General features: G+C 44.0%; 1 protein-coding gene across 1 annotated transcript in view; it reads left to right on the top strand.

Moving 5' to 3' along the window:
• LOC147733753 (protein unc-13 homolog B-like) overlaps window positions 1-25,609 on the top strand; it is a 1,057,263-nt gene that overhangs the window by 984,757 nt on the left and 46,897 nt on the right. The gene's annotated exons all lie outside the window — the stretch shown is intronic.

Consider the following 25,609-nt stretch of genomic DNA (forward strand, 5'->3'; position numbering starts at 1 on the left):
CTAAACAAATGTTTTGTTGAGTGCCATCAACTCGTATCAAGTCAAAAGTAAAGCTCGCTGGACCTGGCACTTACTATTAATCTATATATTGTGCACAGAAAGTAAGAGAATGATACATTGTGGCTCCCACTTTGTTCTCAATCCTTATTAATAATTTAATCCTCCAATTAGGAACTGCGGGGGGTGGAGGGGGGGGGGGTGCATTTCACTAAATTGAGAACAAGAGACATGCACAATTTGATGTACATTGACAACACCATGACTTTAAACCATACAGCAAATGGCCTCTCACAGGATTAAAATGTCATATTTCAATATTAAATAGGAAACAGCTTTAAATGCATTGCTCAAAAACTGATATGCTCATATTTGAGACTACAAATAGTACGTTGGCACTAGCCAGATAGATTTACATCGACATGTAAGTACCTAGAGATTTTCTTTGATGACTGATTATTTGACTCCATTTATTGAATGCAAACGGATATGCACCTACATCTTACATAAATAAACCTAAGTGTTTTAATGCTAACTATTGATATCTTTAAACACATTTTGTTTTTAAAGTATTTAATGCAAAACGTGTGTCTCTCATCATGAAGAAGCGGCTTCCTGGAGGAAGAAACCATTCTAAGGCTGTTTCCGTAGGGGATCTGAAAACTGTGCTGCTGGTCCCATACAGTTGCGCTGTGTCACTGTCACTTTAACTTTTACAGTACTTTGGATCTGCGTGCCAGGGACAATGCTTTTGCTGTAAAGGAAACAGTTTACAGGAGAGGGCATTTACACCAAGTGTGTTGCCTGACTAATGCCTCTGTTGGTTTTCCATCCTTGGAATTGGATCTTGAGAATGGGACATTATAATAATTAATGGCAATGGCATGTTGTTAGACCTGTGAGTCTCAGGTTGGTGTTTCCCAAAACGTTTTGTCTTCCTCCCCTCATTGTTGGCTGTTCTTGTTTTTTTCTGAGCTTAGGACTCTGAGCACTTTACTAATGCTAACCTACTGCTAAGTGCATGTACTCACTTCCTAAAACATGATAACATTAGCTTATGTTCAATTTGCACATGTAATTTACTTGTAAGTCCCTAGTAAAGGGGCACTATATGTGCCCAAGGCTTGTAAATTAAATGCTTCAGTGGAGCTGCAGCTCTGATTGTGACACCCACTTAAGTAGCACTGTAAACATGTCTCAGGCCTGCCCTTGAGCCTGTGTGTGATGTTATGAACTGCCATATCGACCTGGCCAAATACACCTTTTGACAGGCCCATATCTTCCTTTTTAGGTCTCGCCTAGGCAGCGAGCATGCGCTGCAGTTGGAGATTACTTTTAAAAATTGGTCTACTCTTTTCCACACACTCGTGCATGTGGCGCCATCCACCTTGCGGGAGCGAGCAGCGGCGCGCACAGGGACAATCTGTTTTCTAATGAGCTTTCACTTTAGTGCTTGTTCGAGCAGCGGTGTGTGCAGTGACTTGGATCACTTTAAATACATAATAGGACTAATGGAAAGAAATATTTTCGGGGACTTGTGTATTACGGGAACTTTGAGTGGGATGGATAAGCGTTTTTATCTACACATACATTTTCAACCTTTTGCATTATTGTCATCACCATAAATATCAACGTTTGGTTAGACCGCAATTTGGTCAACAACAATGTTTCCTTTCAGATGCAAGCTAGCAGCTGGTCTTGTTGTTTAGAGTCCATAAACTATACTGAGGCTTAATGGTGCAGTCCGTCCTGACTCATACTGTCTCGGACAGCCACCTGGTAACCCAGTTCTCAGCCTTTTCTGTCATTTCAGGCTTCACCCAGCATGGAAGAGTGTTTGTTCTCTCCTAAGTCGCTTGATTTTGTAAAGTCTGTGATTTCAATTCAAAGAACAGCGTTTCTACGTATGTGTTTTTTCCCTAGGGATGAACTCGTTTTTATCTTCTAAAGGACCCATGTTGCTCTGGTTATGGTGCTTGCCTTCCTCCGGTGTCCAGTGGGTCTCTGTATGAAGGCTCTGCTTACTCTCTCCGTTTGTTCCGTATTTGCCCATGTCGAGCATTCATAGGCCTCATTAGCTATTCTCTAGGATACGAACCGCTGTTCAGCCAGCTGTAACTGTTCGTCGTGCTGCGTCAGTGTTTGAGCTTCCCAGAGGGTTACGTAAGATGTTAGCTGTTTTTTGAATCAGACGTAATGCCTTCCTCGTGTTTAGTACCTTTTCTCATTTGTCGCAATTGTCCTTAATTTGCAGTTTGTTTTTTAGCTTTAAACTGATATGCCTAAAAGGTTGACTCATTCAGGGGAAGGGATGCGTCATTTCCAGGGTGGCTTTTCCATATCAGTAAGGGTCCTTCTTTTAAGCTCTTTTGACATCACAGGAGATAGCAAGGTGCTATAAAAATACAATTACAATACACTATCAGTAAGAGTGCCTCCTAGCCTCGCAGATGGTGTTTCCAGCTTCTGCCCCTCGGGCCTGGTCGAACCTGTCCTTGTTTACCTCGGGTTGGTTCTCTCCGGGGCCTTAATCAGTGGGGAGGGCCTTTGCCTTTTAAAGGGCCGTAGTAGACTTTGCTGAGGTGGAGATGTTTATCTTGGGTAATAAAACTCATTGTACAAGGTTGTTTAAGGGGCGGACAGCCCACTTGCCGCTCTGAAGTAAGTGGTCCCTAAAAAGATATCGTTGTACTGGCGAGGGTCAGTACCTCATAGCTCCGGTGAGCCCCCCCTCTCCCACTTGAAGCCAGTGCCATCACTCAAAATACCAATGCTATGTTGTAAAGACTAAAACATGCATGCTCTGCTACAGCTTAGCGAGACGTGGTATTTCTTTCACCTTTAAAGCAGATGTGTTACAGAGACGTACTCCTGTAGAACTCCTGGCTAGCTACTGAATTCCAGGAATAGTCCCGGCTTACTCCTAGAGTTCGTGACTTGACCAGGAACGCAACCAGAGCAACTCGCAGCAACATCTTTGAGGTTCGCGCTATAACAGTGTATCTACCAAGGAAGTATCACTGGTCTAGAGCATCGAGGCACTGTGGTGCAGGCCCTGTGGGCCCTCCTGCCTATGAGTCCTTTCTGTGACCCAACACTGCCTTTCGGCAATCTTGGCTTAGGTTTGCCACACAGGTCGTGCTGTTGCCCGGTCTCCTGCAGGTGTTCCTGTTCTCCAGGGTGGTAGCATGCGCTCCTGGCCTTATTTATTGGTTCATGCTGTTTGAAGATAAGAAAAGTCATAGGTAAGGGTAATGACGGTACAAACAGGAGTCAGACTGAATGTGTGACTTATGCCTGACAGGGTTACAGAGATGTACAAAGAGGCTGCCGTGTGTTGAGAGGACATCCAAAAACCTATATAAGATTTTTTTAAGATCACTTATTTATAGTTTTGAGTACAATAATGGAATTGGCTATCAAGCTGCTGCTAATTCCATATCCTTTCTGATACTCCTAGCGGCGTTATCCGAGTACAGCGTCCTTAGTCCTTCCAGAGCACCAGGCCCATGCATGCTCAGAGTGGCCCGGTCCATGCCATGCTTACAGTTGCCAATCCCTGAAGTTTGTGCACCAATTCAGGGCGGGGTTCAAAGTTATCCACCCCAGCGGTACTGCCATGAACCAAGGCTGAGGCCCAGCAAGTGCAATGGCCCTACCCCACCCCATTGTAATATATATATTCCGTGCAGTGGTCGCAGCTCCTAAGTGTGCACAGTTTGTTCACTTCCCCATCCTGCACCCCAAAGTAAATTGTTAATAGACTCTAGATCCCGAATATAAAAAATAACATAGTTGAACAAATATTGTCTTAAAAGAGATACAAACAGAAGAACAAGAAAACGCACAATATAAAAATGTTACTTATAAAAGAGGAAAGGTAAAGCATATGTATAGTTTTACTTTCTCACCTATGTGTGCCCTAATAAAAAAATAAAATAAAATACAATACATAACACTAAAATAAAAAATAAAATACATAACACTAGAATAGAACATTAGATCCCTGTCTCTATTCCACCTAAACTAAGCACAGAACATGGTGACTCGAAAATTGATTTATCATTCACAAACACTGCACTGAAAAGATTTTGACTTCCAGTAACCTAGGTCTTTACAAGGGTACTGTATCCAACTTCAGTTGGTGCAAAGGCCATTCATGTGTCGTGACCCACCCACGAAGATAATGGGACGAAATTAAACCGTTCCCAGGGGAATGCACTTCGTGACATAATTTCTTCACGTAACTGATATTAGCTGTATCCTATGAATAGAATTTGTTTGGACTCTCCTAATCTCTTTTATCTTATTTTCTCCTCTACCTCTCTTTAACCTTTTCCCTTCTTATCTCGCTTCCATCTTCCTCTGCACACTCTTCTCTCTTTCTTCCATTTCGGCCTCTTCTCGTTTTTCAATCGATTGTTGCTATGTCTCACTCTCTCTTTTATTCTCACCATCCCCTCGCTTTTTTCTCATTCCCCGTCTGTCTCCTCTCTTCCTCGCTCAGCCATTTTCTGTCCTCTCCCCTTTTCTTCCCTCTCTTGCTCCATGCCTGCCTCGCTCTCTTATCTTTTCTCTCTTTAATTTCGTTTGCTCTCTTTCCTGTCCCATTCATTCTAAATCACAGGTATGAGTACCTAATTGGAGAGCCGGCATTTTAAGGCAAGTGACATCTGTATGTCAAACTATAATGTGTTTTCAGTCCGTTTTCTGAGGAAGGGGAGTGTTATACATTAGAGATAACTAGTCCTGAAGAAGGCTTGCACGACCCCAGGTGGGTCCTAATTTCTTTCCCAAAACCTTCTCTGCCTATTCACATGTTATCCTAACCAGGAAACCTCAGAGTAAAGTTGAACAGTAGGTATCTCTAAGTTAGTTTTTAGACTTCACACCACACAGTCTCACGTTCTACTGCACTAGATTCCTACACTTTTATGTTTGTTTTTGTCTTCCCCTCCCTTTGCTCCATCCCAGGCATTGGTGAGTGCAGGGATGTTGTAGCAGCCCTATGAGGAAGTCTTCTTCAGGACTAGCAATCCCTAGTGTATAACACTCCCCTTCCAGGTTAGTTCCAAATCTTCAGGGAAGTGTTTGTGATTCAAATGTGATAAATTAAATACGGGCAGGGCAGTTTTTAAGAAGCCTTTTGCTTTCGCAATGATGCTGTGAAGAGAAGGGGGCACATATTGTACCAGCATTCTCTCCGAGTACCTCCTTCCCCCTAGTGGTATTGATATATTGATAGTAAAAGCCCTCATGTTGCCAGGATGTTTATACTACATCACAGATGTTCACCACAAGTAACCATGCATAAGGAGTGGGTCGATGAGTTGTACAGGCTGGCCACCTACGAAATACCGATATACAAGAACCAAGAGCATTTGCACTAATTTGATTACATTTGGGGACTCTTTTACGCCTCTCTGCATATTTATGTTCTTTGGTTATGCAGACATTTTCTGCACTTCTGCAATCAAACGATGTCATTGTATTTTGGACATTTGTGGGCACTCATATGAGGCAAGATCAGGGGATATATGGATCCTTGTTTGTAGACATGCAGGGGTGGCCTACCTCCATCCTTGAGAGGTGGAAGATGGGGTAACTCCACCATATGGTACCTGCACAGAGGGTGGTGAATTTCCCTGTGTTGGTACTACTAGGTGAGGTTGACAAGTTCTTTCCCTGGCATTATATTACTTTGCCTTCATGGGATATAGACAGAACTTACCTGTCTAAAATACTTGTGCTGACTCCTTATGTTTCTGGTGTTCCCTTTTCCCTTTTTAATTGTTTATTTGTATGTGATAATTTACGATATACGCCCATGTACTTGTGTTAAAAATTCAATAAAGAAATGTGTAAAAAAGAAGCGATTATATGAACCTGACTGACAGTTTGACAAAATTCAGATTTGGTATTGCCATACATGCATCACATAGATTTGTTCTATTCCAATATGACCCCTCTTGATAATCCTAGAAATATGATTATGTGTTTACGTCTAGATATGGCACCAGATGAAGAATAGTGCATAACATACAGAATTATATCGGCTAACTTTTAAACTGCTGCATGTAGCACCCCTTCATTTTCAGTAATTCTTTGTGTTTTGAGAAAGATACAGGAAAATCATTGTATTTCACCTGCAGTAAATCTTGGATAGAAACTCCTTGTAAACATTGACACAATTGCAGAAGAGATTGTTCCAAGAAATATCAATAAAGATGCAGCAATTCTAGCTGTCATATAGATATAGATTCAGATGTTGTTCAGAAACATAGGGAGTTGAACTACCTAAAATCAATCACTGTTTTGATATATGCAACTATTGGCTGAGACACTTTAGGGTAAAGGTTTCTAAATATCAGTTGACATTTTTAAAAATTGTGAGGTGGATTCCAAATCTAAGAAATAGAATAAGAACTCTTCTGAAAAGGAGCTGTCTAAATTTAAAGGCAACTCTTATAGAGAAAAGACTGTCATACAGAGATAATGACTCTCAAAGTGATTATAGCTTTAGAAGTAGGAGAAACCTAAAAACTCCCTGAAATATGTTACTTTGAGAGAGAATCGTACTTTCTACACAGTTAAGGAGATCAGAGATGCTGAAGAAAATCAAGAAAAGATTATCAATACTTTCACAAACATTTAGCATCTGGAGCCTTAAAGGGGTCATATTAACAGAAGAAGGGTACATTTGAGGAAAGAAAGTATCTCATGATAAGAAAAAGGTAATTGTGAACCTGCAAAGAAACAGAGTTCAACTCGACATCCACCATCTGATGAGAACAACCATGACTAAAGAGTATGCCTAGGTTTTGGCACCTAAATAACATTTAGGTGAACTAGGTCATGTTTTTGTAATTAAAATTCAGTTTGGGCAATATTCGGTACTCATCTTTCCAATGCTAATGATATCATAGTTTCTGAATGTGACTGGCCTCCACAACAAGGAATAAAAGATCCTGAAAGACGTATTAATTGGAAACACATTCTCCTCTACTCTTATTTGAAAACTTCTTAGAGATTTCTATTCTAAAAATGGGGAATAGTAACTGACTTCTGATGAGGCGAGATCGGATAAGAGGGCAAATCTTTGTTATATCTTTACTTAGTAGATATTCCATGCTCAACGACAATATTCAATGAAACCAAAAATGAAAAAAAGACCCAAAAAGGATCCTTCATGAAATACAATATGAGGGTATAATAACCAGCATGCAATCTACTAGGAACATTCCTATTTTTTCAGTGTTAAAACACCAAACCAGATTACATGTGGTTTTTTTTACTGGAATATCACAACTTTAACAATTATTGTAAAACATATTCTGTACAGATTGCTCACAGTATAGGTTTAATGACCCATCTATTCAGGAACAATTATAAAAGCACGATGAATGGGAGTAATGGTATCTTCACTTTAGGAGTTTGGTTTTGCTTTGTTCATCTTAAGTTGGCAGGGTATGCCTAGATGTGGGTCCCTTGCTCACTTTGCCACTGGATTCAAGTTAGCCTGGCTAATGACGGCTGATTAGCCAGAAACCCGTCCCAGGATGCTTGCTTTTGGTCCAGGGAAGACATGGATTGGCAGTTCGGGCTGGACTGTTCCCATGAGGCACTGGGTCACACTGATTTGCATATGGCCATGTCTGAACTGGGGTAGTGGAGTGAGCTAAAGAATGATGATGGATTAAACCCAGATCAGTTGACTGGGGGTATGTATAGGCATTTATATATATATATTTATATAGCGCACTACTTACCCGTAGGGTCCCAAGGCGCTTCGACCACTGCGAAACCCTTCCTGGCTTCCCTGAGAGATGGTCCCTTAATGGGTATCTCCAGGGTGAGACAGGCATCCCCGGCGGTCTGGTGGGGCCGTTAGTGAAGATGAGGCAAGCTAATGCCCAGAGTTGCCGAGTGTGATCGCTGATCAGAGTGGGCACCGAGGCGAGAGAATTATCGAGTCCGCTGACCCTGGTCCAGAAACCTGCCGCGCCGGGAATCGAACCCTGGTCCCGGGCCGTCCTCTGCTCTCGGGTCTGCCGCCTCTAACCAGTGAGCCGCACTACTGAGTGCTTGCAATGTTCAACACTCTATCCATCATCCCCTTTGGTTTTGCTTTGTTCGCCCTAAGTTGGCAGGGCATGCCCAAACGTGGGTCCCTTGCTCACTTTGTCACTGGATTCAAGCTAGCCTGGCTGATGATGGCTGATTAACCAGAAACCGGTCCCAGGATGCTTGTTCCGGTCCAGGGAAGACATGGCTTGGCAATTCAGGCTGGACTGTTCCCCTGAGGCACAGGGTCAGACTGATTTACATATGATTCAAAAAAAGGGGGTGGTGATGAACAGAGTGTCTGAATTAAGCAGACCACTCTTACCCAGTCCAAATATCAGGGCTTGATCCATCACCGTTATTTAGCTCACTGCACCATCCCAGCTCAGAACCTGGCTATATGCAAATTAGTCTGTCCCTGGCCCAGTGCATCATGGGAACAGGGCAGACCAAACTACCAAGCCAAATCTTGACCGGAAAGGAGACAAGCTTCCGGGGACCGGTATCTGGCATTTCAGCCGTCGTCGGCCCGGCTTGCTTGAATCCTGATGGTGCAGTGAGCAAGGGACTCATGTCTGAGTATACCCTGCCACACCTGTAGTGGCCAAAAACGATTCAAAAAAAGGGGGTGGTGATGAACAGAGTGTCTGAATTAAGCAGACCACTCTTACCCAGTCCAAAGATCAGGGCTTGATCCATCACCGTTATTTAGCTCACTGCACCATCCCAGCTCTGAACCTGGCTATATGCAAATTAGTCTGTCCCTGGCCCAGTGCATCATGGGAACAGGGCAGACCAAACTACCAAGCCAATTCTTGACCGGAAAGGAGACAAGCTTCCGGGGACCGGTTTCTGGCATTTCAGCCGTCGTCGGCCCGGCTTGCTTGAATCCTGATGGTGCAGTGAGCAAGGGACTCATGTCTGAGTATACCCTGCCACACCTGTAGTGGCCAAAAACGATTCAAAAAAAGGGGATGGTGATGAACAGAGTGTCTGAATTAAGCAGACCACTCTTACCCAGTCCAAAGATCAGGGCTTGATCCATCACCGTTATTTAGCTCACTGCACCATCCCAGCTCAGAACCTGGCTATATGCAAATTAGTCTGTCCCTGGCCCAGTGCATCATGGGAACAGGGCAGACCAAACTACCAAGCCAATTCTTGACCGGAAAGGAGACAAGCTTCCGGGGACCGGTTTCTTGCTTTTCAGCCGTCGTCGGCCCGGCTTGCTTGAATCCTGATGGTGCAGTGAGCAAGGGACTCATGTCTGAGTATACCCTGCCACACCTGTAGTGGCCAAAAACGATTCAAAAAAAGGGGGTGGTGATGAACAGAGTGTCTGAATTAAGCAGACCACTCTTACCCAGTCCAAAGATCAGGGCTTGATCCATCACCGTTATTTAGCTCACTGCACCATCCCAGCTCAGAACCTGGCTATATGCAAATTAGTCTGTCCCTGGCCCAGTGCATCATGGGAACAGGGCAGACCAAACTGCCACGCCAATTCTTGACCGGAAAGGAGACAAGCTTCCGGGGACCGGTTTCTGGCATTTCAGCCGTCGTCGGCCCGGCTTGCTTGAATCCTGATGGTGCAGTGAGCAAGGGACTCATGTCTGAGTATACCCTGCCACACCTCTAGTGGCCAAAAACGATTCAAAAAAAGGGGGTGGTGATGAACAGAGTGTCTGAATTAAGCAGACCACTCTTACCCAGTCCAAAAATCAGGGCTTGATCCATCACCGTTATTTAGCTCACTGCACCATCCAAGCTCAGAACCTGGCTATATGCAAATTAGTCTGTCCCTGGCCCAGTGCATCATGGGAACAGGGCAGACCAAACTACCAAGCCAATTCTTGACCGGAAAGGAGACAAGCTTCCGGGGACCGGTTTCTGGCATTTCAGCCGTCGTCGGCCCGGCTTGCTTGAATCCTGATGGTGCAGTGAGCAAGGGACTCATGTCTGAGTATACCCTGCCACACCTGTAGTGGCCAAAAACGATTCAAAAAAAGGGGGTGGTCTGTTCATCACCACCCCCTTTTCTGAATCATTTTTGTCCACCATAAGCGTGGAAGGGTATACTCAGTCCCTAGCTCATTGCACCATCAGGATTCAAGCAAGCCGGGCCGAAGACGGCTGAAATGCCAGAAACTGGTCCCCGGTAGCTTGTTTCCTTCCCAGTATAAGAATTGGCTTGGTAGTTTGGTCTGCCCTGTTCCCATGATGCACTGGGCCAGGGTCAGACTAATTTGCATATAGCCAAGTTCTGAGCTGGGATGGTGCAGTGAGCTAAAAAATGGTGATGGATCAAGCCCTGATCTTTGGACTGGGTAAGAGTGGTCTGCTTAATTCAGACACTCTGTTCATCACCACCCCCTTTTCTGAATCATTTTTGTCCACCATAAGCGTGGAAGGGTATACTCAGATGTGAGTCCCTAGCTCATTGCACCATCAGGATTCAAGCAAGTCGGGCCAAAGATGGCTGAAATGCCAGAAACCGGTCCCCGGTAGCTTGTTTCCTTCCCAGTATAAGAATTGGCTTGGTAGTTTGGTCTGCCCTGTTCCCATGATGCACTGGGCCAGGGTCAGACTAATTTGCATATAGCCAAGTTCTGAGCTGGGATGGTGCAGTGAGCTAAAAAATGGTGATGGATCAAGCCCTGATCTTTGGACTGGGTAAGAGTGGTCTGCTTAATTCAGACACTCTGTTCATCACCACCCCCTTTTCTGAATGATTTACATATGGCCATGTCTGAACTGGGGTGGCGGAGTGAGCTAAAGAATGAAGGATTAAACCCAGATCAGTTGACTGAGGGTGAGTGCTTGCAATGTTCAACAGTCCGGCCATTGTCCCCTTTGGTTTTTCTTTGTTCGCCCTAAGTTGACATGGTATGCCCTGACGTGGGTCCCTTGCTCACTTTGCCACTGGATTCAAGCTAGCCTGGCTGATGACGGCCGATTATCCAGAAACCGTCCCAGGATGCTTGTTTCCGGTCCAGGGAAGACATGGCTTGGCAGTTTCGGGCTGGACTGTTCACATGAGGCACAGGGTCAGACTGATTTGCAAATGGCTATGTCTGAACTGGGATGGCGGAGTGAGTTAAAGAATAATGATGGATTAAACCCAGTTCAGTTGACTGGTAGTGAGTGCTTGCAATGTTCAACACTCCGTCCATCATACCCTTTGGTTTTGGACATTTTGGATTGGCCATCGGCTCAAACTCCTAATAATATTTTGGCAGACATTTTGGATTGGGTTTCAGACCAAATTCTTTTTTAATTCATCCATATTCTTCTGACACTCATTGTGGAACAGTTTTTTTTCATCTACTTATCACTTTGTGATTTTACTTGAAATCTGTTGACAGCCATTTTCTTTATTGTTGTTCTTTAAATTCAATCCATGTTTCTCTGCATGACAGCAGTATTTATTGTATCACGTCTGGCTCACCCTTTCTATTTCAAGATGCAGTCCATTAATTCACCACCAGCATTTTTACAAGTTCCAGGAGAACCTCCTATGACATGTAAAGAGTGGTACAGGGCTTTCAATGTGTACTTGGGAGCAATAGATGTTTTTTAATTTGAGCTAGATAGGACAAGGTGGTTTCTGGAGCACTCCCTTGGTTTAGAAGGTCAGGAAATTTTCAAACACCTACCCATATTTGTTGCAGATGACATTGAAGACGAATTGGATGAGCATGACGAAGTGATGAAAAGACTTGAAAGAAATCTCTCCAAACCACCCAAACTAGTAGTTAGGAGGCATAGATTCTTCTCTCAAGAACATGCCATTGAAACTATAAACACGTATCTAGCAACTATGAGAGCTCTAGCTTCCAAATTTGACTTCTTGAATGAGGCATTTGACATTTAAAATAGCATTTAAAATGCAAAGGAATTTGCTATGGTCTTGAGCAATTCTTCAGAAGATGCAGTGTATAAGTTAACCCTGGGAAAGATGCCATGCTTAGGAAAAATATTAGCAGCTCCGTGAACATGTGTTTTAGATGTGGTGCAAAAAGTCACATTGCATCATTTAAATTATGTCCCGCAAGGAGGGAAATGTGTATAAAATATGGCACTGTGGGACATTTTGCCAATGATTGCCCTGTCAGATTAAACACTGTGGCAGTTCTGCAGGACGATCAAGAGCTAAATGAATAAATGAATAGTTTGGTATTGCGTGTGATGTGTCAATGAAGCGATGTTGCTTTAACCCGAGATCCTATTGGGGATTTCTGTATTGGGGAGGTTGTGGTTCCCTTAATGACAGATTCTCGTTTAAATATCACCAGTATCTTACAACCCACCATTATTAAGAGGGGTTTACAAGTGATCTCATTCCTCTGACATAAAGTATGGAGGGTATTATGGATCCAAGATTAATCTTGAAGGTTTTTTTGAAACTTCCATTAAATTCAGAGACAGGTTGGTGCATGGGAAATTATATGTATCAGTGTAAGGATCCAATATCCTGAGATGTCATCACCAGGGATGTTTGGGGACTATACTGAAACCTGTGTGTTCCCAACAAGTTTTTTGGCTGAGGGAGATGGAGAAAGTCATTCATGAAGGAGGTTTACACAGCCTGCTACCCTCTATTTCTCATATGTTCAAAGAAGGGTTGGGGCAATAAAAGATTTTAAGCACATTATTAAGGTGAAGGAAGGATGTGGACCAGTCAAACACAAGCTAATGTCAGTACAAGTGAATGTACGGGGTGAATTGACAGAGCTGTTGGTAAAAATGTGCACTGAGCATGTGATAGATTCCAGAGAGTCTTTTATGTGGCTTTCACCTATTGTGGTGGCGCACACTAGAAGAACAAAGAATTAAGGATGTGCATTGGCCTGCGTTCACTTCATAAGCGAATTTCGGTTGCTAGCCGTCCACTGCCTAAAATAGATGGCATGGTCACTACTTAGATTGGAGCCCAATATGATTCTAAACTTGATTTATGGTCAGCCGATCACCAGGTGGTACTTGCTGAAACTTCACAGCATTTAACTGCTTTCATCACACCCGATTGGTGTTCCAGGTCTGTAAGATGCCATTTGCTCTTGCTTCGACAGCTGTGGTTTTTCAGAGATTGAGGGCACAGATTTTGCATGGTTTCGCGGGAGTCTTGGTGTTTCAAGATAATATAGTATTCCATCGGGAAACTGAGAAAGAGCATGTTTAGAGGATGGCACAAGTGTTGAATGCTTTATGGGAGAGAGGCATTAAAATCCGGAAGGGTAAGTGTGTTTTTGATGTAGGTGCTGTTGAGGAAGTTGGGCATATGATCACTGGATATAGGTTTCAACTGAGACCAGGGCCTTTGGAGACAATTGAGAAGGTACTCCATCCCATGGATAGCTGTGAGAAATTGTATTGTTGGTTGACCTGGGTGTGAGCCTTAGTCAAGCACCAACCACAATCCCTTGCAGGGAAAACCACAAAAGTCACAAAATGAATCTGAGCTTAGCCAACATTTCAGTCAGGGTTAACCTAGAGGCAATGTGTAAAGTATTTAAGCAGCACACAAACAGTAATAAGATCCCAAACCAATTTAGAATAGAGTAAATTTAATGCATTATTTGACATCAAAACCATAGAAATCTAATCAGTAGAGCTAGAATGATGATTTTTTTCAAAATAAACTGTAAAATAGTGCCTAAAAGATAAAAATGCCAACTGCGGATATTTTGCCATGCTAGACTGGGGCAAAGTCAAAAGTTAAGGCTGACTGCAATGGAGCACAGGTCGGCTACAAGAAGTGGCTGCGGCCCGGTCAGCACTTACCTTCTGACTGAGAAAGGTTTCGAAGAAATAGTGCCTGAGAAGGTATCCGTTCATCAGGGTAACACTGCAGAAGTGTCTGATGAGGGAATGTAGTCAACCTGTGGATCAAAGCTGCGGTGAAGATTTTTACCTCTGAACTTAGCTGTCAAGACGGAAATAGAAAATCTCCAGCAGGAAGAAGCAGGAGGCTGTAGCTGGAGACATTTCCTCGAGGTTGGTTACTCCTTTGGTGAAGAATTGCTAAAATGGATTTGATGTTGCAGTGAAGAACATAGTGGGAGTAACAATCTGACCAGAGTTACACACCTGGCGGAGGGGTGAGCAGGTTGGTCACAGTCTCCTCTTGGTTCCCAGAGTACCTTTCGGCCAAAGGTTCTCCGTCTTGAAAAATGGCCATCTGGTCACCTTTAGCACCACACTTAAGGGTCCAGGTGTAAGTTCTAGATAGTGGGGGCCTGTTATGCCCTTAGGCTCTGAACATGAGACCAGCAAAGTAGCCCTTGGAGTCACTTCTGGCAGTCCTGGGTGCAGGTGAAGAAGCAGGGCTGGTCTCTAAGGTTTAAGGCAGACTCCAGGTAGCAGAGCGGTCTTTCAAGGTACAGCAGTAGTCTGGTAGAGTGCACAGCAGAAGGCATTCTTCTGAGAGTCCTTCTGCAGGTCCATTAGTGAACTCAGAGTGGGCCTAAGAACCCTATTTTTATACCAGAGGGGCGCTGCTCTGGGACGGAGGGAAAAGTCTCTGGAAAGGTCTTTTGAGGTCCTAGGAGTTTCCTGCTTCCCCTGCCCTGGCTCCGAGCTGGCTGCACTGACAATACAAGATTATTAGTCCTATTGTGAGTAGACAGAAAACCGTCTATTTAACTGCAAGTGGGGCTGTGCTCAGCTGCACCCACCTCCCTCCATCAAGTCACTTAATGGTTCATTGAGGCTCAGCTGATCCCAAATATGTGCGACTGTCTGGAGTGAATTCACAAAGTCTAACTGTCAGCTTTACCCAGTCTTGTGACCTAAGACAGGCTGCATGTTATTAGAGACAAGGGACCCAATTACAAAGGTCAGGGAACTTGGGTATCAGTAATCTACGAACACAGTGGCCCCGGACAAGAACAATAGTTACAGAGGAAAATGAATATAGACTATGAATCAGTACTATATTTGTGCTGTCCAGCCGGACAGGATCAATTTTATAGTTCAAATATTAGAAAAACATAAAGTGGGGACACAATCCTGCATCCTTCAAGGTACACATAAAACAAAACAAAACAGAGGCTCAGGCAGAACAAATGCTTGTACTTCATACATTAAATAAAACAAGCATAAATGTGAAAGGACACCGTTACACATGAACAATGACAAATTAAATTGCTTTTAGGTTGTACAAAGAGTCAACGTGATCCCATGAAAACAATTGTTGGATCATCATCAGGACATTACATTACATGCCTGGGTGAAATGCCATGGGTGGTACTAGGCCTTACAATATAGGTTCCTGGCAATGGACCGTGGTAGTGTGTCCAAGCAGGAGCACGGTATGGATGTCAGGTCCCTTGAAAGTTGAAATCAACAGTGCAGCTGTATGATGAGTTGTAATAATTCGCCGGTGTATGGAGCAAGTGTCGACGTAGAACACTTGATGCATGTTATGTTATGTTAAAAACATTTCTACAGCGCACGGTCACCAATCGGTTTCATGGCACTCATAGACAAAGCAGAGGGGCAGGCAGCGTGGTTACTCGTTGGCTAGCTGGAAAAGATGCGTTTTGAGTAATTTACGAAAACAGGTGTAATTAGGACGGGGTCGGATTGTAGTTGGGAGGGAGTTCCAAAGTGTGGGGGCAAGAAAAGAGAAGCAGGAGCCTCTGTGCTTTTTACGTTTAAACCTGGGGACAGTTAGGAGGTTGTGAGTAGAAGACCGGAGATTTCTTGGGGGAATGTGACGCTTGAGGCTAAGGGAAGTGAAAGCTGGGGCAAGAGCGAGGAGTGCCTTGAAAACAGTACAACCCAGTTTAAAAATGCACCGGGAGGCTACTGGGAGCCAGTGCAATCTCCTCAGCAGGGGCGAGACATGTTGGTGCTTAGGCTGTTGAAAGACCAGTCTGGCCGCCTGGTTTTGTACCAGCTGAAGCCGATGAAGATGGTAGGCAGGAATCCCAGCATACAGGGAGTTGGCATAGTCAATACAGGAGGTGACGAGGGGCATGATGACAAGTGTGACAGCCTCAGTGGTAAGAAACCTGCAGATTTTGCAGATCCTGTGCAGATGGAAAAAACAGGAAGAGGTGACAGCATTGATTTGAGGCCTCATATATAAATCACTAGAGATGATTACACCAAGGCTCTTCACCGTATTGACAGGACAGGGTGGGGGGGGCCAAGGTAAGAGGGCCAGAAGCTAGAGCTCTAAGGGTTGGACGACCCTCCTGTCAACACCAGCTCAGTCTTGCTGGGATTGAGCTTCAGCTGGCTGAAATGCATGCACTCAGAGATGGCAAGCATGGTGGATTGGAAATTAACACAGGAAGAAGGGGAGGAATCAATAGGAAAAATTAGCTGTAAATCATCCGCATAATTGAAAATAGTGACAGGGGTGTGACGGAGAGAGGCTATAAGAGGTTGCATATAGAGATTAAATAAAAGAGGCGAAAGAGCAGAGCCTTGAGGGACACCACAGGAAAGTGAGGAATAGGGGGCAGAGAAAGTGGACAGATGAACTGACTGGGAGCGCTGGTGCAGGAAGGAGCTAATCCATGTTAGAGCCATGCCCTGGATGCCCGCATTTTTGACACGGTCAATCAAGATGGCGTGATCGACCGTGTCAAAAGCAGCCGACAGGTCTAATAGAACGAGGGATTGGGCCAGGTTCTTATCAGCGCCTTGCCTCAGCACATCCATTACAGCCACGATGACAGCTTCCGTGGAGTGGGCCGGTCTAAAACCGGCTTGTTGGTCATCTAAGAAAGAAGACCCTTCAATGAATGTGCTGAGGCAGCGGGTGACATAAGTCTCCAAGACCTTCCCCAGGTAGGGGAGGAGGGAGATCGGCCGGTAGTTGCTCAGGACAGATGGGTCAGCACCGTGCTTTTTGAGTATGGGGACAACAACTGCCTGTTTGAAAGCATCGGGGACAAAGCCTGTGGCAAGCGAGTTGTTAAGGAGTGCCAACGGGGGATCAGGACAGGCCAAGAAGGCTTTCAGAATTTGAGGGGGACAGCAATCGTTAGGGGAACCTGAGCTGACCGCATGTAACAAGAGATGAACTCTGTCTGGGAAATGGGAGGGAACTCATTAAAACAGCAGGGATTCATGGGAGGTAAGGAACAAGCAGTGGACGAGGAGGGGGGAGGGATATTGTTTTTGATAGTAGTAATTTTGTCGATGAAAAATGAATTAAGGGAATCGCAAAGGACCTGTGAGGGTTGGGGTTGGACAGAAACGCGGTCAGGCAAGGAAAGTTCCTCCACGATTGAAAAGATATCCTTGGTTTTAGAAGCTGAGCTGAGAATTTTCTGGGAAAAGTAGGAGGTTTTGGCCAGTAAGATAGATTTTTTGTACAGTTCTAATAAGTCGACATAAGCAGTTTTTAATGATGGATCAAAATTATGCTTCCAACGGCGCTCGGCTTGTCTGAGGGCCAATTTGTCCAATTTTAGTTGATCTGTAAACCAGCGCTGAGCATCATGAGGGCGTTTAGTTTTAGTAGTTCTCAGCGGGGCTACCACATCACTCGCATGTTTAAACCACTGGTCGAGGACGTCAGTCTGGGCAGATGTCATGGTCATGTCATGCATCAGTTCTGATTCATGTGGTAGTGTTGATGCGTCAGAGTAGAGCCCCGCAGTTGTCATCGAAGGATCGCTGGTGCATCAAACTCGAGCCTTGCAAAGACATTTTGGATCGTTGTACGTTGTCGTCGCACCTCACAGTTGGGCCCCGCGTCATCGTCGAATCGACACTGCATCAGTGTTGGTGGGAACTGTTTTGGCTCTGATAGGCGCAAAGGGGTCACTGCGACTATTTTTACAGAAAACAGCTGCAGAACACAGTTCAGAGACCCAGTAGTACACCTCAGGCAAGGGTAGGACCCACAGATGCAGCAGCACCAGCAGTGTTGCAAGAAGTATTTTGTGAACATGAGACTTCCGAGAACAGGAGGTAAGCCTCTGGAGAAATGTGGGTTCCAGGATGTAGAGAGCAGGTATAGGGCCTCTCACTCCCAGGCAAGATGCAGCAGGACAACACAGCAGAGCATATAGCAAAGTGGCAGTCCTTCTTACAGTACAGCAATCAGTAAACAGCAGGCCAACAAAGCAATGCAGGTAGCAAAGTGGCAGTGCCTCATACAGCACAGCAGCTCCTCTTCCTTGCAGAATTTCTGAGGTTCCAGAAAAAGATCTTATTTAGTGATGTCAGGGGTCCAGTAATTTTACCCAAATGTGCCTTTGAAGTGGAGGAGACATCAAAAAAGCCTTTGAAGATCACAACGTCCCTGCCTTTCCTGACCTGGCTCCAGACTCACTACAGTGGGGTATGCAGGTGTTTGTATGTGGACAAACACAGCCCTATTCGGATGCAAGTGTCAGATTCTCCCTCCCAATCTACCTCAGGCAGGCCCATCAGCCTGGTTATGGGCTGTCAGGATACAAATGTCACACCCCAACTCCCTTTATGTGAATCTCTAGAGGGAATGCACAAAGTCCAGCTGTCACCTAACCCAGACGTGAATTCAGAGACAGGCAGAGGCACAGAATGGTTAAAGTAAGAAAATGCCAACTTTCTAAAAGTTTTAGAAAAGACAGGAGTGCCTGGTCTCGGATTTATATGCTGTTTTTATTTTTCGCCAAATCTGAAGCTTCAAATTAATTAGAAGACTTCTATGTATTATCAAATGGTTACCTTTTTTAGCAACATTTTGTATTGGTACGAGGTTTCAACACAACCTTAACAAAGAATTTTTACACATTTGGTGAAAAAATTGTACACATATTATACAACATATTACATGCAAAATAAATTAAATGCACATTTCTTTAACAATGTAAGAATCTCAAATTGGTAAGGTACACCAGAAACAATTGTAACAGTCCTGTTTGCCTATTTCTTTAGCTATTTAGGACTAAGTTCACCATGGGCTTTTTATTTAAATTAAATTGTGTCCAACAACCTGGGACTGATGTTTTGTGCCTTTGGTGAAAAAGAAAGGGATGAATCCTTTGGGAAAGCCGACGCCTTTCCAAACCCGGTCCTAAGTGTGCAGGTTTTTCCTCAGGGCAACCTGGGTACCTTTTTGTTCCAGCGCTGTGGTGTCTTCAAATAATTTTTCGAGCTTGGGAAATGGCTTGTGCTGCAGCCCGATTGAACTGAGTTGTCTTTCTTGAAATTTACACCGCTTGTGAACGCCGTCTTCTTACTGGCGGTGCATCTCCATTAAGTAATTTACACCGCTTGTGAACGCCGTCTTCTTACTGGCGGTGCATCTCCATTAAGTAATGGAGATGCACCGCCAGTAAGAAGACGGCGTTCACAAGCGGTGTAAATTTCAAGAAAGACGACTCAGTTCAATCGGGCTGCAGCACAAGCCATTTCCCAAGCTCGAAAAATTCTTTGAAGACACCACAGCGCTGGAACAAAAAGGTACCCAGGTTGCCCTGAGGAAAAACCCGCACACTTAGGACCGGGTTTGGAAACGCGTCGGCTTTCCCAAAGGATTCATCCCTTTCTTTTTCACCAAAGGCACAAAACATCAGTCCCAGGCTGTTGGACACAATTTAATTTAAATAAAAAGCCCATGGTGAACTCAGTCCTAAATAGCTAAAGAAATAGGCAAACAGGACTGTTACAATTGTTTCTGGTGTACCTTACCAATTTGAGATTCTTACATTGTTAAAGAAATGTGCATTTAATTTATTTTGCATGTAATATGTTGTATAATATGTGTACAATTTTTTCACCAAATGTGTAAAAATTCTTTGTTAAGGTTGTGTTGAAACCTCGTACCAATACAAAATGTTGCTAAAAAAGGTAACCATTTGATAATACATAGAAGTCTTCTAATTAATTTGAAGCTTCAGATTTGCTGAAAAATAAAAACAGCATAGAAATCCGAGACCAGGCACCCCTGTCTTTTCTAAAACGTATAATATCCAGCCTGGCCCCGTAGGACAAAACCCCTATATTGACATAACTTTCTAAAAGTGGCATTTTCAGACTTTCAGCATAAGTTGTGATTTTAAATTTGGAGTCCAGAAACATCAAACTCCAAAGCTCTATCTTTTTCCAATTGGAAATTACACTTAAGAGATGTTTTAACCAATCCCAATGCTAACCTATGGGAGAGATAGGCCTTGTAGGCATAATAACTAATTTAGCGTTTTTTCACTACCAGGACATGTAAAACTCAAAAGTTTATTTCCTACCTTTAAGATACATTGCACCCTGTCCATATTGATGCCCAGGGCCTACCTTAGGGGTGACGTATATGTAATAACAAGAGGTTTTCCTTTGGAGAAATGTAGAGAGCAGGTATAGTCCCTCTCACTCCCAGGCAAGAAGCAGCAGGCCAACAGAGCAGACCACTTAGCAAAGTGGCAGTCCCTCCTACAGCACAGCAATCAGCAGACAGCAGGCAAACCCAGCAATGCAGGTAGCAAAGTGGCAGTCCCTCCTACAGCACAGTAGCTCCTCTTCCAGATGTTTTAAAACAATCTCAATGCTAACCTAAGGGAGAGATAGGCCTTGTAGGCATAATAACTAATGTAGCAGTTTTCACTACCAGGACAATACACAGCGTGGAGACGAGGAAGTAACAGTGTCAGACGTCCGGTTGGGTAGGTGACGGCTCTCAGCGGTAAAGGGTTCATTCCCAGTCCTCCGTTGTGTCTGATTCCCTTGTCGCTGTGGACTCTCTCAGCGGGGTCTCTGAGAATCCTGGGCATAAATGCTGGATCCCTCCTTAACAAGGGGAGGTGGGTGCTTGGCCACAGGCACACTCTGAAGAATGAAGGAGGGAAGAGATGGGGAGGGGGTAGAACACCCAGTGGAAACAAAGTATCCAACATCAGGCTGGGTAGGGGACGGCTCCAGCGTTAAGGAGATCTTTCCCAGTCCTCCGCTATGTGTGACTCCCTTTTCGCTGTGGACTCTCGCAGAGGGGTGTCTGAGACTCCTGCGCATAAATGCTGGATCAATCCCCAACAAGGGGAGTAGGAGTGCTTTGGACAAGGGCACATTTATGGAGGCCATTTTAGGGACAGTAGGTCTGTAAGAGAAAGACCCTCACAGTAGAAGGGGAATTGCGAGTTGGGTCAATGGTACAGCGAGAGGCCAGAGCCAGTGACAGCAAGCCTCCCGAGGAGGAGGAGAGTGTAGCTGTATTATAGCAACAAGGGGGAGAACAAATTTGCTTCCGACATAGTTACCTGATGCTTAGAAAGGTCTTATTGAGAGGTTATATGTAATCTTCATTACTAACCCCAAACCTCTTCGATCCACCTAGTTATTCTATTACCTGGGAATTCGACTCAACGACGTGATGAACTGGACCGCCCATATCAACAAAATGGTATTGACCCATAAAAGGGTGGGGGGGCTCTCCTCAAAGAGTTTAACAACTCAACTAAACACTGTGTAGCCCCTCTACTTGATATATACAAAGCTCGTGCGGTCCCTGGGTCACTATATGGAGCCGAATTATGGGGTCTGGGTAAAGTGGATCTACTGTGCAAGGCGGAAAATAAATTCATCAAAGACCTCCTTGCCATACCATTGAGTAGTCCGACTATCCCAGTGCTCATGGATGCTGGCTGTAAAGCAATAGGGGACCAGGCTCGCCTTCGACCCCTCTTGCTCTGGTCCCGTCTGTGGAGGGTACCGGAGCTAAAACCCTACGCTGACGGCCTTGCTGAGGTGATGCACTCTGACGGCTGGCACAGAATCAAATGGCTGAAGAACATCAAACACCTTTTAGGGGATCTAGGCTTGGACTCTTGTTGGCATAGTCACTCCGCTCCCCCGAAGGAGACCCTAAAAAAACTGTTTTGGGAGTGGGTCCGCGTGAAGCGCAGCAGTAATCAGCACCACTGCAAAGCCACCGCAGCTTTTCTGCTGATAAAAGATGTCGTTGCCTACGAGCCATACATGGACCTAATAACAATTGCCATGGACCGGTCCCTGTATATCAAATTTCGGCTGGGTTTGTTACCCTTGGCTGACCTTTGTTCCAGGTGGAATAAATCCCAGCCCTCTTCACGATACTGTGCTTTCTGTCCCGATAAACCAGAGACTGTGCCACATTTTCTTTTTGAATGCCCTGATTACGGCCGACCAAGAACACGCTGGCTCGGACCTATCTGTAGAGAATTGGGTACTCGCCAGCACTCTGTCGCCCTTCGGATTCTTTTAACTGACACAGCCCCCCCGATTGTTTGTGCCGTTGCCAAGTTTTTAAAATGGGCCTGGTTGATTAGACTTAGAAGACTGTCCATATCAATTTAATCTCCTTTTAACTAATTTATGATGTTCTAATGTGTTTTAATGTTTTTTACTTATTGTACAGTCATATTCTTTTCGACATGCTGTTTTAATCTTTTGTATCGCTTTTATGATATATGCATATCGAAATAAAGCAATCAACCAACCAACCTATTACCTGTTAAAGAGGAACCGCTTTCACTTCTATACTTTTTATGCAGCAACATTGCTGTTTACTACTGTTTACTCAACTTCTCATTAATACAACATGAACTGTTAACGCCACATTTATGCTGTGTCCTTTGGAGGCGGCAATTCTTTTTCTGATGGTACTGTTATCTTTTGTACCAAGTTCATATATGTTTCTGTTCAACGTTTTAAATTTCCTGCTGGGGGCTAGAAGGTTCTCCATCCCTTCCTTGCCTAGGTTTCTTCCAATGTCCCCTTTCTATATCTTTGTCTCCTTGAGACTGTGGGTAGTGCAAGCAGTGCTGCAAGCCCACCAGTAGAATTTAATTTACTGGCCCCAGGTATATGAGATACCACATTACTGGGGAGTGAAAGGTAAATTAAATACGCTATACAGGTGTAGACCATTCTTATCATGTTTACCACAGAGAGCACATGCACTTTACACTGGACAGCAGTGCTAAAGTGCCCAGAGCCCTAAAACCACCAACACCAGGTCAGAAAAAAGACTAGGAAAAAGACAAAAATATCAGGAATGACCTTGCAAAAAGGTCCAAGTCCAACACTATTGTGTTGGACTTTCCCATTATAATACTTAGTACATTAGACTCTCCACGACCCGGTCTCTGTGACTCACACTGAATTCCCACTGCTCAATCTGCTATTGACCATTGCTGTAAAGCATATCTTATGGGACTGAAAGTCTGCTACCCATATTTCCTTTCATGCATTGAAGACGTGTCTTACTTGCATCCGTAGAGCTCATAAATCACAGGGTCGTTGCTTGGCACCAAATAACTGGACTAGATCTATTTGGGGTCCATTAGACATATTTATTGCAGACACTATATGTTGACTATTTTGCTAGGTCCTTTACTGCAGCATAAGATGTATATTGTGACTTGCTGGATAGGCAATGCTCCTTTTCCCTTGTTTCCACTGTTTCACTGTTTCTCCTGTTCCTTCTCCTGTTTATAATTTCTTTTATTAGTTTGCAATTTTTTTGGAGACTACTTTAGTATTCCATAAATATGATTTTTACCATCTATGCCAATTTAGGGATGCAAATCTCTCAATGCTGTCACCTGTCACATCTTAAATAAATGACTCCAATAGTGCATCAAGTTGTTTAATTCGAGTTGTATTGCAGTCAGTTATGTTCATCTCAAGCTTATCTTACTCGTATTAGTGTGCAACTAATATTCAATTATGATTCACTGCTACCTTTATAAGTAGTTCCTTATACTTTACTACAATGTTTATTATCTGCATTCCTTTCCATATACAATCTACAATAAAAATATAACACTGAAAATGAAATCAATACAACAAAAATCTAACTATGAGGAATTGCAGATATGAATATTTAAGGTTTTAATAAAAATTGCGCGGAAAGGCGCAAAGCAAGAGCTGTGGGCAACTGGTTGTGCTGGGCAAGTGTAAGGTATAAGGCTAACTGCATTGGAGCGTGGCTGAGATACACAGGTTGGATTGGTCCCGGTTGAAAGTTACCTCCACACTTTCAAAAAGATAGAGACCTCAACAGGTCAAGGCTGCAGGCTACATCCAAAAAGAGTACAACATCATTGGATACTGGTTGGCATCTGGCCTGCTGAATTGGATTTGCTGCTGTGGAGAAGAATGTAGCTGGAACTGCAATAAAGTTAGGCCCACTGGCAAAACACAATGTTTGGCAGAGTTGCTGGCCAGATCCTTGTCCCATGACAGTTCTCCCAAGAGACATCTAGCAAAATGTTTTTAAGTCTCAGGTTTCTGGGTTTAGTCTGGAGGAGTACACTCTGATACCAGTCAATGGTTCCAGGACCTCTGGAATAGCAATTGGGTACCAGAACTCACTGCAGCAGAAACCACCAGCAAGGTCCACAGTAGGTTCAGTTAAAACGTGTCACCTGGGCACTTCCAGGACAGTGAGTTTCTAGTAGATTGTGTGTCTTTATAGCTTAACATAAGGTCAGCCAACTGCCCCCTGTAGTCCACAGTGTTTCATAGGTACCAGTGGGAGCACATCCTTCCCTTACGGTTCTCTGCCAAGGTCCAACCAGAATGTTCATGTCCTTCTTCTGTCTTCTATAAGCCCAGTAATGTTCTGAAGAGGGTTCCTGGAGTTACCACATCTATGCCTGCCACTAGCCAGTGGTGGGGCAACTCGTGGCACCTCTGTAATCAATAAGGAAACATTTCCCATTGGTCACCCTAACCACTTTATCAGCAGTTCATATGTGCCCTACTGCAAACAATCCCACTGTTTCTCTCTATATATAAAACCAATATGGCAGTACCTTTCTTCCCTGGTGCGGAGATCTTTCCCACTGTAAATGTGTGGCCGAGGAAATGAGCAACCCCTCCACTGTGGTCACTCAAAACTGGTTCAGGGCAGGTCATCTCCCACTGGGATTAAACCCTGACTGGCTTGTGGGCAAAAGAGGGTGGCAGACCCAGGTGTAAACTACATTTGCTTGTGAGAGGGAAGCACACTTTGAAATTAGGTTACTGGCCTCTCCTTCGTTGGCGATCCTATCACAGGAAGCGAATACCTCCCCCCACGAATGGCCTTTGTCTCAGTTCTAGAAGAAAGTTCACACCACATCAAAGAGTTATTCCTCTCATGGGTGAGAGTTGGAAGCTCATGCAAATGGGCTTCTAGAGGGTTGAGGCTGGTAGATGATGATTTTTTGGAAGTACCTTTTATGAAGTATTTAGTACAAATTCAACTTGACCAAGAAATTGGATTTGTAATTAAAAAATTAAAAGACAAAGAATTAAGTTTCTAGATATTTCATAGGCTGACATAACTTCATTAACTTTAATAATGAATCTCAATGCTCTCCTGTAGACAGCTAACCCTGCTACAGTGAAAATACCTTTTGAGACCCTGGCACTGTAAAGACATGTTTTACATTAATCTTTTTCATGTCCTTCATTTAAGTATTAATCAATCAAAGTACTTTATTTCTCTTGCTTGGGATCATAAAAGTATAACACAAAACAAAGCATGTACATAAAAATAAGAAGACTAGGAAGAATAAAAAATTACACAAAATATTATAATTTTAGCATCAAACACCCTACCTTATCATCATTTAAGGCC

Source organism: Lissotriton vulgaris, chromosome 2_1 (assembly GCF_964263255.1).
Source record: "Lissotriton vulgaris chromosome 2_1, aLisVul1.2, whole genome shotgun sequence".
NCBI classification, from domain to species: Eukaryota; Metazoa; Chordata; class Amphibia; order Caudata; family Salamandridae; genus Lissotriton; species Lissotriton vulgaris.